Source organism: Pimephales promelas, chromosome 2 (genome assembly GCF_988280905.1).
Source record: "Pimephales promelas chromosome 2, fPimPro1.hap1.1, whole genome shotgun sequence".
NCBI lineage: Eukaryota > Metazoa > Chordata > Actinopteri > Cypriniformes > Leuciscidae > Pimephales > Pimephales promelas.
In genome coordinates, this window is record NC_142770.1 from 45,719,124 (window position 1) to 45,735,132 (window position 16,009).

Here is a 16,009-nt window from a genome sequence, read left to right on the forward strand (position 1 = left end):
ATTTTCTTGAGCCGATATTTGGAGCCGATACATTTTGCTCCCTCAATTTACATCATAAAAATGACATGACGTTAAGAAATGTTACAGGTCTCAATTTAATAAAAGTAACATTTAACTAACTTCAAAAATTAATATTTAACAAATAGTAAAAAAATATGAGGTAGAACAAGAACAAGTAGATAAACAATTGAACAAATATTAAAAACATAAAGTAGAACAAAAAAAGTTCAGTGCTGAAAATGAATATTTAAGCATAAATTAAATAATTACACTATTGCACACAGTAGCAACCAGCATAATAAAGTGCACAGTGCACACTGTACTTCATTTTAAAAGAAACGAACTATGTACTGCCATAGTTTCATTTTTTTCTACATAAAATAAAATGAGCATGTCTAGTCTGTAATATCACTGCGATGGCGAGGGACACACCACACGCGTCCAAACCTCAACCAGGTGGGCGCTGAATAAATATCCACAAAAAGCACAGAACAACGTTGGCATTACTTAATCCTATGACCAGTGTTCATAACAGCTACCGTATGCATACTAGGGCTGTCAAAATTGCTCAAATGGTGTTTGCATATTCCCTCTAAAAAACATATTCGAACATCCCTTTGCGCGTTTTGTTATTGACGCGCATTACGTCAATAACAGGACACATTAATATACAAAGAGACATAACTACTAGTATTAGATAGTTTATTTGAGTTTAAACATATTTGACAACGTATTAAAAAGCAAGTAAATCAACTAATGGCCAAGACCGCAGAGCTCACTCTGTCTCGCACAGGCACTCTCTCTCTCTCTCGCCCTCACGCTCTCTGCGCGTCGGTTAAATGATCAACAAACAAATGTTCAGTGCTGATCAAGAGTTTTGTGCAAGCAATTTAAGGTTGCGAGTCGCGACTCTTGTCCCAAATATTGCAGGCTTCATTCAGTGATTGAAGTTTCACAGTATATAACCGACAGTGAGCGCTCCGAGCGAGCTGTGCAGCTGTGGTAACGTTATTAGTCTGCAACCGCGGGCGTGTTTTTCCACATTCAAATATTAATTTTCACCTTCAAAATTAATAAATATTCGAATGTAGAATATTCATAGACAGTCCTAATGCATACTGAACGGATAGCCTACACCTTAGCTATTTGCAGCTCCCTAATATAATGGCAAGCAGTTAAGTTTTATAGACGAGGCATTCGCGTTTTCCATTTGGACCCACAAACTTGCTTAGTTGCAAGCACATAACAGTTATAGGGCGACGTGTTTCCATTTTCAAAGTGTTTGACAATATTTCAGCAGTCAAACATAAAAGATCCTTTGAAAGTTTAAGTTACCATTCTCGTGAAGAGCAGGTTGCACTCTGCTAGTGGGGGAGGGCGGGGCACGTGAACTGCAGCATCTCCAGCAGCACGGAGCTGCCCGTGGCCGCCTGTCTATAAATAACGCCGGAAAAAAAAAAAAAAACTATCGGCGAACGCGCAGCGGTGTATCGGCCGATTCCGATACACGTAAAAACCTCAAATATCGGCCCGATATATCGGTCGATCACTAATTAGAATACAGTGATCTCTATTCAAAACAACTGAATAAGCTCTAATCCCTAACTGTAAAACTGTGTGACGTGTTTTTGAGCATGTGATGAGGCTGTGCATTTATATATAATGGTGTCAAGTTTATAAAATGTGTGAACAACATGCAGTGTACATATTCTTTTGGAGTGCTCTTTTATATTGTTAATAAAAAATAATTTTCACAAACCTATTGTTGCATTATGATTGTTTGTTGATTATGCTGTAGCTTATGGTTTTCGATTTAAATAATCTCCTGTTAAAAATCTTTTATTAGTATAAGTATTGTCTGTGACCCTACATTCACCAAATGTTAGAGTGACTGAGATAAAATAGGACTAAAATAACTTTAACTTGTCATTTGATTTTGATTTTTCTACAGTATTTTACAGACAGCTGTCAAACTCTGTTGCAATTGTGTAAACTTTTCGTTTGATTTTTATTTCTCTACAGTATTGTGCCAACAATGAAGAGATGGAGGACTTATAATTTATTTTAAATAAATATCATTATGATCTACTCTTCTCATTTTTTAAAATATATTTCCAAATCTGTCGAGGTTTTGCAGAGATATTTGCGTGTTCTTTGTGTGTCTTGTAACATTGAGGGTGCAGCCATGTTTGTTTAGATGCAAAGCCCTCTGGGATATGACGTCTTAGCTTGTATTGTGATCAAATCAAACAATTGTTCAAAGCAAACTGTATTTTATTAAAATTACAATAAAGCAAAGTAAAAACTATATACACAATTAATACAGAAACAACAAAGAAATATATAAATGAACTCAATTGAAGCTTTAACAAGTTAAGAACTATATACACACACACACACAATAAAAAGCAGAAAGACACTTTAAACATTAAACAGTGCATCTGTTACAGACAGAGATCCCTCCAGTTGTCTGGCACAGGATCCTCCGAACGCAAGCGCCTGTTGAAACATACAGAATGATAATGAAAAGTATGGTTAAATAACATTTTGGAACAAAACAAAATAGAAATGGGTATCCAAATGTACTTTAAGCCTAAATGTTTGCCTAAAAATCTATATATTAACAGGTATATATAAAAACAGGTGATGCAAACTTACTCGTTGTGCTGTGCTCGAAGGCCACCCTGGCCTCGCCATCTTCGAGGACACAGGACGGCCTGGTGTATTCCCTGTATTGGGATCCCTGTATACAGGGTTATTGCCATAAGCAAGGGATGCGATCGCCGAATTACCCAGGTCACATGGGGTAACCGCATCTCATGTCTGAGCGGTATTTCATCCCCGACCCATCTTCCTGGTTGCAAAAAAATATATATATAGTTTTTTTTAATTATAATGATCAGAAATGGGTATCCAAATGTACTTTAAGCCTAAATGTTTGCCTAAAAATCTATATATTAACAGGTATATATAAAAACAGGTGATGCAAACTTACTCGTTGTGCTGTGCTTGAAGGCCACCCTGGCCTCACCATCTTCGAGGACACAGGACGGCCTGGTGAGTCCCGAGGTGGGCATGGCATCGCGGCTCCCTCCGAGTTCCAGTGACTCCAGCATGCCGCCGAACCTTCTTCCCGTGGTCGAACCTCAGCTTTTTACGGACCGGTGTCCCTCTTCAGCGAGTTTCCAGGCATCTCGTTGTCTCCACGGATGCATCTACCACGGGTTGGGGTGCCATGTGCAATGGGCATGCAGCCGCGGGTTCCTGGACAGGACCCCAGCGCCTCATGCACATCAATTGCCTCGAGCTGCTGGAAGTACGCCTGGCCCTGCACCGCTTTCGAGCGCTGCTCAGGGGTCAACATGTACTTGTCCGCTCAGACAACACCACTGCAGTAGCGTACATCAACCACCAGGGTGGTCTACGCTCACGCCGGTTTTCGCAGCTCGCCCGCCACCTCTTGTTATGGAGTCAGAAGCACCTAAGGTCCCTTTGTGCAGTATACATTCCAGGAGACCGGAACCTGGCAGCCGACGAGCTGTCACGGGTCCGCCCTATCTCCGGCGAATGGCGACTCCATCCCCAGACGGTCCAGCTGATTTGGGACCAGTTCAGGGAGGCACAGATAGATCTGTTCGCCTCCCGGGACTCATCCCACTGCGCCCAGTTTTATTCCCTGACCGAAGGTACGCTCGGCACAGATGGACTGGCGCAGAGCTGGCCACGGGGCCCACGCAAGTATGCGTTTCCCCCAGTGAGCCTTCTTGCACGGGTGTTGTGCAAGATCAAGGAGGACGAGGAGCAGGTCCTGCTGGTAGCCCCCTATTGGCCCACCAAGACAAGTTAAGAACTATATACACACACATACACAATAAAAAGCAGAAAGACACTTTAAACATTAAACAGTGCATCTGTTACAGACAGAGATCCCTCCAGTTGTCTGGCACAGGATCCTCCGAACGCAAGCGCCTGTTGAAACATACAGAATGATAATGAAAAGTATGGTTAAATAACATTTTGGAACAAAACAAAATAGAAATGGGCATCCAAATGTACTTTAAGCCTAAATGTTTGCCTAAAAATCTATATATTAATAGGTATATATAAAAACAGGTGATGCAAACTTACTCGTTGTGCTGTGCTCGAAGGCCACCCTGGTCTCGCCATCTTCGAGGACACAGGATGGCCTGGTGTTATTCCCTGTATTGGGATCCCTGTATACAGGGTTATTGCGATAAGCAAGGGATGCGATCGCCGAATTACCCAGGTCACATGGGATAACCGCATCTCATGTCTGAGCGGTATTTCATCCCCGACCCATCTTCCTGGTTGCAAAAAAAATGTATATAGTTTTTTTTAATTAAAATGACCAGAAATGGGTATCCAAATGTACTTTAAGCCTAAATGTTTGCCTAAAAATCTATATATTAACAGGTATATATAAAAACAGGTGATGCAAACTTACTCGTTGTGCTGTGCTTGAAGGCCACCCTGGCCTCACCATCTTCGAGGACACAGGACGGCCTGGTGAGTCCCGAGGTGGGCATGGCATCGCGGCTCGCTCCGAGTTCCAGTGACTCCAGCATGCCGCCGAACCTTCTTCCCGTGGTCGAACCTCAGCTTTTTACGTACCGGTGTCTCTCTTCAGCGAGTTTCCAGGCATCTCGTTGTCTCCACGGATGCATCTACCACGGGTTGGGGTGCCATGTGCAATGGGCATGCAGCCGCGGGTTCCTGGACAGGACCCCAGCGCCTCATGCACATCAATTGCCTCGAGCTGCTGGCAGTACGCCTGGCCCTGCATCGCTTTCGAGCGCTGCTCAGGGGTCAACATGTACTTGTCCGCTCAGACAACACCACTGCAGTAGCGTACATCAACCACCAGGGTGGTCTACGCTCACGCCGGTTTTCGCAGCTCGCCCGCCACCTCTTGTTATGGAGTCAGAAGCACCTAAGGTCCCTTTGTGCAGTATACATTCCAGGAGACCGGAACCTGGCAGCCGACGAGCTGTCACGGGTCCGCCCTATCTCCGGCGAATGGCGACTCCATCCCCAGACGGTCCAGCTGATTTGGGACCAGTTCGGGGAGGCACAGATAGATCTGTTCGCCTCCCGGGACTCATCCCACTGCGCCCAGTTTTATTCCCTGACCGAAGGTACGCTCGGCACAGATGGACTGGCGCAGAGCTGGCCACGGGGCCCACGCAAGTATGCGTTTCCCCCAGTGAGCCTTCTTGCACGGGTGTTGTGCAAGATCAAGGAGGACGAGGAGCAGGTCCTGCTGGTAGCCCCCTATTGGCCCACCAAGACGTGGTTCTCCGAACTCATGCTCCTCGCGACAGCACCTCCTTGGCCTATTCCTCTGAGACAAGATCTACTCACTCCCGAGCTCTGGAGACTCCACGTGTGGCTCCTGGACGGGACGAGGCAGGTTTGAGTTCGCTGCCACCTGCGGTGGCGGCAACCATCACTTCTGCTAGAGCGTCGTCCACGAGACACCTTTACGCGTTGAAGTGGAGAAGACCCCCGGAGATGTTCGATCGGTGTCGTGCTTTCCTTCCTACAAGAAGGGTTGGAGCGCAGGCTGTCGCCCTCCACCCTTAAGGTTTACGTCGCGGCCATTGCCGCTTCTCATGAAGCAGTGGAAGGTAAGTCCTTAGGGAAGCACGACCTGGTCATCAGGTTCCTGAGGGGAGCGAGGAGGCTACATCCGCCTCGTCCTCCCCTCGTACCCTCTTGGGACCTCTCAGTAGTTCTAAGTGCTCTGCAGAGGCCTCCCCTGGAGCCTTTGCAATCGGTAGAGTTAAAGTTTCTGTCCATGAAGACAGCACTCCTGGTTGCACTGGCCTCCATCAAGAGGGTGGGGGACCTGCACGCATTCTCCATTGACGAAGCGTTTCTGGAGTTCGGGCCGGCTTACTCTCACGTGATCCTGAGACCCCGGCCTGGATACGTGCCCAAGGTTCCCACCACTCCCTTCCGGGACCAGGTGGTGAACCTGCAAGCGCTGCCCCTGGAGGAGGCAGACCCAGCCTTGGCACTGCTCTGTCCGGTACGTGCTCTCCGCACCTACGTTGACAAAACGTGGTGTTCAGGACCTCAGACCAGCTCTTTGTCTGTCATGGGGGGAGCCAGAAGGGAAGGGCTCTCTCGAAGCAACGGCTGTCTCACTGGATAGTAGACGCCATTGCTTTGTCTTACCAGCAGCAAGGCCGTCCATGCCCCCTTGGTGTGACGGCCCATTCCACTCGGAGTGTGGCCTCCTCTTGGGCTCTAGCGCACGGCGCCTCGCTAACAGACATCTGCAGAGCTGCAGGCTGGGCGACACCCAACACCTTCGCCAGATTCTATAATCTGCGAATTGAGCCGGTGTCCTCTCACGTACTCGCTTTCGCCAGTACTGGACCCGCTTAAGTGTCTTCGCTTGCTTGCCATTCCACTCCTCGGATTGGATAAGTGCGATATTTCCTCAGTGTCTTCTGTTGAAGCCTTGAGTTCTCCAGCACCGACGATGCGGGCACCACTGCTGTTGCTCTGGATGCTGGCTAGGTGCCTCCATGTGCACGGTTCCCTATGGTAACTGTCTCATGTGTATTATCCACTGTAAGCCTCTCTGAGCATGTGTCTTCCCTTGGCAAGCCATCTGCCACCCCTGGACTTAAATTCTAGTAGCCACCTGTGGTTGGTGCTCCAGTGATCTCCATATGCGTTCCTATGTGGCCATATGTGTATTTGTAAGTCCTCCTTCGGTAGGCATCTGGTAGCATGTCCCTCCCGGGATATGTTTCCCAGTGTACCTTGGTAATCCTGTGTCAAAGTGGGATCCCTAAAAAAAAAAAAAAAAAGGGTAAGGTGCAGGGGTCCAGACTTTCGCAGGGCACTGGAAGACAGCTTGAAGATGGCGTGATGGCACTGACCCCTATTCTCCGTCACTTCTGACGTAACTCGAAGTGACTACGAAAGGGAACGTCTCGGTTACGGATGTAACCCTCGTTCCCTGAGTAGGGAACGGAGACGTTACGTCTCCCTGCCACTTCAGCTGTATCGCTGGGTAGACGCCGGAGTTCAGTCTTGGCTCCTCAGTGAAGACATACTGCGGTTGCGTTCACTTCCTCCTTTTATACCCACTGCGTGGGGCGGAGATACGCTATGCAAATTCCGCAGCCCCAAGGCATTTTCATTCCATTGGCTCATTGTTAAATACTCGAAGAGGATTGGCTTTCATGCGAAACCCCCATTCTCCGTCACTTCTGACGTAACGTCTCCGTTCCCTACTCAGGGAACGAGGGTTACATCCGTAACCGAGACGTTTTTTTCTTACAGTGCAGTGTAATCATTACCAAATACATTTAAGAACAGCAATTTACCTGCATGTCAAGTCAAGTCAAGTCAAGTCACATTTATTTATATAGCGCTTTTCACAATACAGATTGTATCAAAGCAGCTTCACAGTGATAACATGAAAGTAGTACAACACAGATCAATAATACTGCTAAACACTAAATAACCCCAACTGAGCAAGCCAGAAGCAAGGCGACAGTGGCAAGGAACCAAAACTCCATCAGACTGGATGGAGAAAAAACCTTGGGAGAACCCAGGCTCAGTCGGGGGCCAGTTCTCCTCTGGCTTACATTTATATTGTTTATATATAAATCATAAATGTAAATATTGTTTATGCATAAAACGGCGCCATAACATATCGCAGGCGTTGAGTCGTCTCTTCACAGGCGTTGAGTCGTCTCATCACAGGCGTTGGGGCATCCGAATCCCCGTGAGAGGCTGGAGACAAAACTGGACCTGACGAACGCCATTTTTCTCGGGACAAGCGTCCCGAGATAACAGCAGAAAGGCAGATGGGAAATAATTAGCATAGCTGATGTTCATAATGATTTCCATTATACGGGAGTCGGTGTTAGAAAACCACTATCTCACAAACTCTCCGTAACCCAACCATACGCGCCGACCCGTTTGACTAAGGCTGTCGAGCCCCACTGTCGCGGAAATGCGTTTCAGTGGCAAACGGTTCCATATGGCATAACAGAGGACTAAAAAGTAAGTATTATGTGAATGCTTGACTAAAGAGATGCGTCTTTAATCTAGTTTTAAACTGTGTCAGCGAGTCAGAGCCTCGGACCGTATCGGGAAGGCTATTCCAGAGTTTTGGAGCTAAATGCGAGAACGCCCTCCCTCCTTTAGTGGACTTCGATATCCTAGGAATGACCAGAAGCCTTGACTTCGATATCCTAGGAATGACCAGAAGCCTTGAATTTAGTGATCGCGGTGGATTGTAGGGCGAAAGAAGGTCCGTTAAGTACATAGGAGCTAAACCATTTAGGGCTTTATAGGTTAGTAGCAGTATTTTGTAATTGATACGGAACTTAATAGGCAACCAGTGTAGAGATGATAAAATCGGTGTTATATGATCATATTTTCTTGATCTAGTAAGAACTCTAGCAGCTGCATTTTGTACTAACTGTAGCTTGTTTATTGAGGATGCAGGACAACCAGCTAATAAAGCATTACAGTAATCTAGTCTCGAGGTCATGAATGCGTGAACTAATTTTTCAGCATCAGAAATAGATAGCATGTTACGTAGCTTAGCAATGTTTCTAAGGTGGAAAAAGGCTGTTCTTGTAACATATGAAATATGATTTTCAAAAGACAAGTTGCGGTCTAGTATAACACCCAGGTCTTTTACTGTAGTGGATAAAGTAACAGGACATCCGTCTATATTAAAGTTGTATTGTGAGAGGTTTTGTGAGTAGTTTTTTGGACCAATAAGTAATACCTCCGTTTTATCTGAATTTAATAGCAAGAAATTACGTGTCATCCAGCATTTTATATCTTTGAGACACTCTGTCATTTTAGATGAGTTAGTGTTTTCATCTGGTCGTGATGAAATATATAATTGAGTGTCGTCAGCGTAACAGTGGAAATTAATTCCATGTTTTCTTATAATATTACCAAGTGGCAGCATATATATTGAGAATAGCAGAGGGCCTAAAACCGATCCTTGCGGTACTCCATAGTCTACTGACGTTATCTTTGATTTTTTCCCATTTAAACAGACAAAATGATAACGGTCCGATAAGTACGATCTAAACCAGCTTAATGCCTGTCCCTGAACACCAGTGTAGTTTTGTAGTCGATCCAAGAGTATTTTATGATCTATAGTGTCGAACGCAGCGCTAAGATCAAGTAGGACTAGTATTGAGATACAGCCTTGGTCAGAAGCTAAAAGTATATCATTTGTAATTTTAACTAGCGCAGTTTCTGTACTATGATGCGGTCTGAATCCTGACTGGAATTTTTCATAGATATCATTTTCTTGCAGAAAAGAGCACAATTGAGCGGACACAACTTTTTCTAGTATTTTGGACATAAATGGAAGATTTGAAATGGGTCTGTAATTTGCCAAGTTATTTGTATCTAATTGCGGTTTCTTAATGAGAGGTTTTATTACTGCCAGCTTGAATATTTTTGGGACATGACCTAAAGATAAAGACGAGTTAATAATATTGAGGAGAGGCTCTTCCACTACAGGTAATAGTTCTTTCAGTAGTTTAGTGGGTATTGGATCTAATAAACAAGTTGTTGGTTTAGATGCAATGATAAGTTTATTTAGCTCCTCCTGTCCTATCGTTGTAAAGCGGTTTAGTACAGAGTCCAATGCAATACCGAGAATTTATATTGAATTTTATACTCCATGGTTATACTAAAGAAACGTTAGTCACAAAAACAGATAAAACAGACACCCCTCGTTGTGTTTATGCTTCTTTTTAAAATTATATTAAATAAATATAACTATATATCAGTGTTGTAGTACTCGAGACTCGGACTCGTCTCGGACTCGGTCTCGAGACCATATTTTAATGGTCTTGGTCTTGTCATGGACTCGTGTGCATTTGGACTCGGAATTGACTCGTACTCGAACATTTTTTTTTTAGGACTCGGACTTATTCCCGAGTCCACTCGAGTTCAATTCAAAATAATTTTCATGATTATTAATGTATGTTAATTAAATATTTCTTTAAATTGATCGACACGCCCAGTGATTGGTGATTTTCTAGTGTGCAACTGCGCATGACAAATTGTAATAAAATTACTTTTAACACCACCTACTATGCGGCCTTTTTACCCTAAACTGATCATATTTTTAAAACTCTAAGTAAATTAAGTAAAATAAAAAAAGGATTTCTCTAAGTAAATAAAAGTAAATTAGGTAATCAACCCTCACTGGTCTCGGTCTCGACTCGGACTCGACCGTCTCTAGTCTCGGACTCGACTTGGACTCGACTCTCTATGGACTCGGTCTTGACTCGGACTCGACTCTCTCTGGTCTCGGTCTCGACTCGGACTCGAGTGAGGTGGTCTCGACTACAACACTGCTATATATAAAATTACATCTAAACGTATGTACGTTTCATTTCAAAGACTGGAGGACAGTAAATTTTGAAGACTCTGCCATAATCCCGTTTTCCTCGGTTTTCCTCCGCTTTAATCTCCACAACCGGAAATGGACGAGCATCCTTGCGTCAAATGCGGAATTTATGCGTGCATATAGCCCATTGCGATCTCCTTACACTACTTCAGTTCAGTTCTCGCGCATGCATCGTAGAAATCTAAGGAAGTCTCGTTTCTGGCCAACAAGGAAGAAAAGGAATAGTCGAATAAACTCGTTATTTTTGTTTGTTTTTTCGCACAAAAAGTATTCTCGTCGCTTGATAAACATATAGTTGAGCCACGGTAGTCACTTGGGATATTTAAACATTTTCTTCATTGACTTTCTGGGCCGTCAAGAGGCAGTCCCTTAGGCAGCCAATGTGGTAGTTATACAGCTCTCAAATTTAATCAAAAATATCTTCATTTGTGTTCGGAAGACGAACGAAGGTCTTACGGGGTTGGTACAGCATGGGGGTGAGTAATAAATGACTTAATTTTCATTTTTAGGTGAACTAACCCTTTAAGAAACGCCTCATAATCAAAGCCCAATGGAACGGTCTCAGACCCATTTTCTTATTCGAAAATGAGAATGACGAAGTCAGGCTAGTGAACAAGGCTTTATACTGTATGTCAGGAGAGAAACTCTGAGAAGATGGTGCACTTGAATTAAAATCTCTATTGTAGGCCAATTTTGTATCGTTTCTATCGCCTATTACTATGATACAGCTTTTATTCTTCATGTCAATCATATATTCATAAGAAAAATACTCCATTTGAATAAGGAAAATATCTTTGACATTGTATCCTTTCTAATGTTGAAGTTTTCAGCCATTGCATTTGCTGCACTTTATTAGTACCATTTTGTTTTATTCATTTATTTTCATTTGTCCATTTACCTTTTCTTTTGAAAGATAATGAAGATATTGTTTGATAAGTGAGATCTCTGATTGTAGTTCTTGAAAACCAAAAAGGTTTACCAGGACTTTTGAGATCTGAACCGTTTTACAGTGCTTACGTTTCAGTCTTTTCCCCTCACAATTGACGGCATTGTGATTTTGGGGTGAATCATGGTTGAAGAGCAGTTTATTTCAGTACGTCTGTCTTGCACCATGCACCATTAACAAATGTCTTTTCTGGCAGTGAGCATTTAATAGCTTTATTTCTTTGCATCTTTCTCCAGTTTCCGGAGAAGGAGTTTCTCTTGCATGTCTCCTATATGGAAATCTATAACGAGACGGTCACAGATCTGAAGAGAAGGCCTCTGGAGATCCGTGAAGGGAACCACGTGAGTGTTTGGTTGGACTCGTACAGCAGATGCAAGTGTAGTTTCAAATCTTAAAGGGGTCCTAACCAAAAGTGAGAATCAGCCCATGATTTACTCTCCCTCAAGTCATCCTAGGTGTATATGACATTCTTCTTTCAGACGAACTCAATCGGAGTTATATTAAATAATGTCCTGGTTCTTCCAAGCTTTATAATGGCAGTGTATGGCCGTTTCTGTTTCTGATGGAAGTGCATCTGTCCATCATAAAAGTGCATATATCCATAAGTAACTTTTTGTTTTGATGGAAAGATTCACTTTTATCATGGATGGATGCTTCTAAAGCTTGGAAGAACCAGGGCCCGGTTCCCCGATAACGCTCACTCTTAGAAGACTCAAAAAGATATATTTTACAGAAGTTGTATATGTTCCTGAGTGTGTTCCCTGAAGCGTCCCTTAGGAATTAGTTGGTATCGATTGCTCAGGAATCGATTTTCCACTTCACGCGTAAGAAAGATAACACGTTCTATGCAAATTAAACATTCCTCAAATTATTCGAGTAACATTTATTTTAACATTTGTTTAAGTTATCAGTAAAATAGAGACTATTAATTAAATTATCAAATTGTGATGTGTCAATGTTTGAGATGGCGATCAAATCAGGATTTATGTTCACAGAAGCGCGAGCGAATCCCAATGCAAAGCTTCACGAGATAGTATGTAAGTGGCAAAACTAAACATCCATCAAAGCTCAACTTCAGGAAGGGGATATTTACAGGTAAAGATAAAGAGACTGAGAGAAGAAGAACGAGAGATGGAGATAAGAGAGGAGAGGAAAGCAGATAAAGCAATAGCCTATTGCATACAGTGCCCAGAATAAGAATAACTTTATTGCAATGGATCCATATTTATCACAAATATACATAGCCTAAGTTCTTTGACAATTACAGTGGAAAAATAATATTCCCCGCACCCCCTAGCAAGATCACTTTTGGGACCTCTGTATTTATAAAACCCTGTGTACGGCTTTTGCACTGAATAGAAAATTATATTTTTGCAAAATACAATGAATTACAAGGCTGTACAGAAGAGTACACTATTGCAGACTACATTATTATTATATATATTTTTTTTTACAATCACTGTTTGTTAATGTTTTCAGAACCTTGATGTCATTTTTTCAAAACTCTAGAGACAAAACTCACAACCAATGATCAAAATACACATTTTTCAAAACTCTAAACCATTTCTCAATTGCTTGGATACAAATACACAAACTCACACAACTTAACATCACAGTACTACTATTTTAAAAGACAATTCACACATTACATTTCAAATGAGAGTCTATTCATTTCCTTACAATGATATAAGTATCAATTGATACAACTGCTCAAAATGCTAAGTAACTGTTGCAGTACTCTTAATGCATAGTTGTATGGAAACAGACACATAACCTTCCATGTTTACAGTAAATCATGAAAGTTTCAAGATTACGAGATGTATATTTACTGTACATGTAGTATTATAATGAAACTTGTATCACCTATTTTGTTCTACAATATATATAATGATTGTATGAACAATCACTCAGTGAAAATATCGGTTGCTTGTGTGTGTGTGATCTATAGTTATGTTTCAGTGGTGTTTCACAGTAAATTTGTATTTTTTGAATTTTTTTTGAGTTTTGTTGAAAAATGACATCAAGGCTCTGAAAATAGTAGCAAAGTGATTGTAAAAAACTGTAATATAGTCAGCGGGGAACTAAAGTGGGCATGTGGGTAAAATGAGTCCCACTCCAGCCCTGAAACCTCTCACTCCAAGTGCAAACCTACACACCAAATCTCAAACCATAAGCTATTTCTCAGCCTTTGACTCAGTTTTCAACTGCATAAAACACTTTTTTCAAAACACTACACACAATTCTCTACCTAAAACACAAACCATCTAGCAGGAATTTACTTGCTTTCCTTTTCCAAACACACCAGTCAAAATGCTACACTTATTCACCAGGTCTCACACACACACACACACACACACTCCTTATGTCCAAACACTAATTGCTTTACTGATCACTAACCAATCACTGCTTTTACTGTAATATAAGCCTATAATAGGTCAAAGGTCAGATTACCTGTTTTGAACAATGGACGCCAACAATGGACAGAGACCCCCCCCCCCCCCCCCCCCAAATCAATTGTGTCCTTTACTGTATTATAAAGAATATACTTTTGGTTTAAGTGTTTGCCATTTGATGGAAATGCTTCATTCTGACATGTGTTTATGGCATTTTGAATGCAGTTACATTTTTGAAGGAGATGTGAGGCATTTTGCCTTTTGTGTGTGAAGTTTTGGAAGTTTTAGAGTTTTGAAAAAAGGTGACATAGTTTTGAAAATGTGTGTAAGTTTCTAAAGACTGCTGCACAGTGGCGGCAACTAGTGTCTTGAGCTCAAACAACACTAAGAGAGAGCTTATGGATGGTCCAGACCAACCTTACGAAAGTGTGACTTACAGAAGATATACTTATGAGATATGCGTATGAACGTTTTGGGAACTGTGCCATAAGGTCAAGAGAGAGGATAAGGAATAGGTTAAGAACTACTTAGTGATAAGAACTTTTTGGGGAACCGGGCCCAGGACATTTTTAATATAACTCTGATTGTATTCGTCTGAAAGAAGAATGTCTTCTACACCTAGGATGGCTTCGGGGTGAGTAAATCATGGGCTAATTTAAATGTTTGAGTGAACTATCCCTTTAACCCACTGACTGTCCACAGAAAAACGTGTACGTGGCTGATCCAACCGAAGTGGTGCTGACGTCTCCGGAACAAGTGCTGTCCTGGATCACCAAAGGAGAAAGTAAAGCTGCTCTCATTGAATCGCTCACTCGCTCGTTCTGCAAACATGGTGAAATGATGGAGATTACAAATCTGGCACATTTGTTGAGAATATGATTTGCTAGTTAAATGCCGTTTCCAGCTCTCACCGGGTTTCTGTCATGGCAGTTCCTCTAGGAAGCATCACAAACGCCAAATCTCCACGAATGTATCACATTCTTCTTTCAGACGAATACAATCGGAGTTATATTAAAAATGTCCTGACAAACTTTTATTTATTTTTGGGGCTTTTCTGACGATAAGACAGCCAGTAACAGCCAGTACATAACACGCTGCTTTGTAGGGCTGGGTATTGTTAGGTATTTCACAATTCGATTCGATTTCAATTCTTGAGGCTTCGATTCGATTCGATTTCGATTCGATTCAATATTGACTTATTAGCTTCGATATCGATTCAATAATAAGTAAATACACAAGTAATTATGTGCCTGAGTATATTTTTAAGTAATGTGCGCAGTTTTACCAATGTTAAAGAACAAATTGACCCCAGCATGTTTGTTTCCTGTCATGGTTTATTCAGCAGAATAAACTGTACAATATTGTATGTGTTGAATTCAAACACAACTGTGACAAGCACTGTACAGTGCTTTAACAACACCTCTAAAGTGCATGTAACTAAGTAGTAGAAAGTATATTTCTTTCTTCCTATACATTCAAGTTATAAAAGAAATGTAAACAGAAGCACAAAATGTGCATACTCAAAAAAGTGCAATATTAGGTGTTTGTGGGGGCAATTTAGTGAATTTACCTCCTTGCACCATCGCTTCCGCGTTTTGTCTCAGCCTGCCCAGTTACATCCGGTGCTGCATGCGTCAGAAGCCGTTTTTGCATTAGGTGGAGATAATGGCAAATTACACTTGCTATTTACAAGAACTTCCATTGGTTAACAAACGATGTAAATAATATTGTGAGGTAGTTAGATGTTGCAGCACATAAGAGTAAGAAAGAGAAGGGCTTTAAATTATACATTTCTCATATCATGTGAAATCCGACTAGCGATTCGGTTTCTTAAATCGTTGTTTTTTTTAATTAAATCGTTTATTTTTATTAAATCGTTTAATTTTATTAAAGTTTTGCTGCTAGTACACTTCGCTATAGAATGCACTATGCGAAAGTAAAGACGCTACCTGAGATTTCTACCGGAAATTACTTAAAACGCACACAAAAACTTCTTGCACTAGTTTATTGATTGTCAATTATTTTTTAATTGTTTATTTTCAAGTGATAATTTATTTTTATCCAATTTAATATGTTGGTGAATTTTTATTTATTTTTATTTTCAGCTTGAGCGAGAGCTAACAGCAATTCTACAGGAGTTTCGTGAGGACAACCTAGACTTGTCTTGCCACATAACTGTCATAGCAAGACAAAAGAATATTCTACAGAGTGCATGTGTGGCCCTGTCAA

At 41.9% G+C, this 16,009-nt stretch overlaps 1 long non-coding RNA gene across 1 annotated transcript; it reads right to left on the bottom strand.

Annotated features, from left to right (window-relative positions):
* Positions 1–2,767: 2,767 nt before the first annotated feature.
* On the bottom strand, positions 2,768–5,365 carry LOC148997615 (uncharacterized). The gene is made up of 4 exons (XR_016147516.1): positions 4,466–5,365; positions 4,129–4,325; positions 2,996–3,969; positions 2,768–2,854 (listed from the first exon to the last, which is right to left on the bottom strand). It is a non-coding gene; the product is annotated as an uncharacterized LOC148997615 (long non-coding RNA).
* Between the last annotated feature and the right edge of the window lie 10,644 nt (positions 5,366–16,009).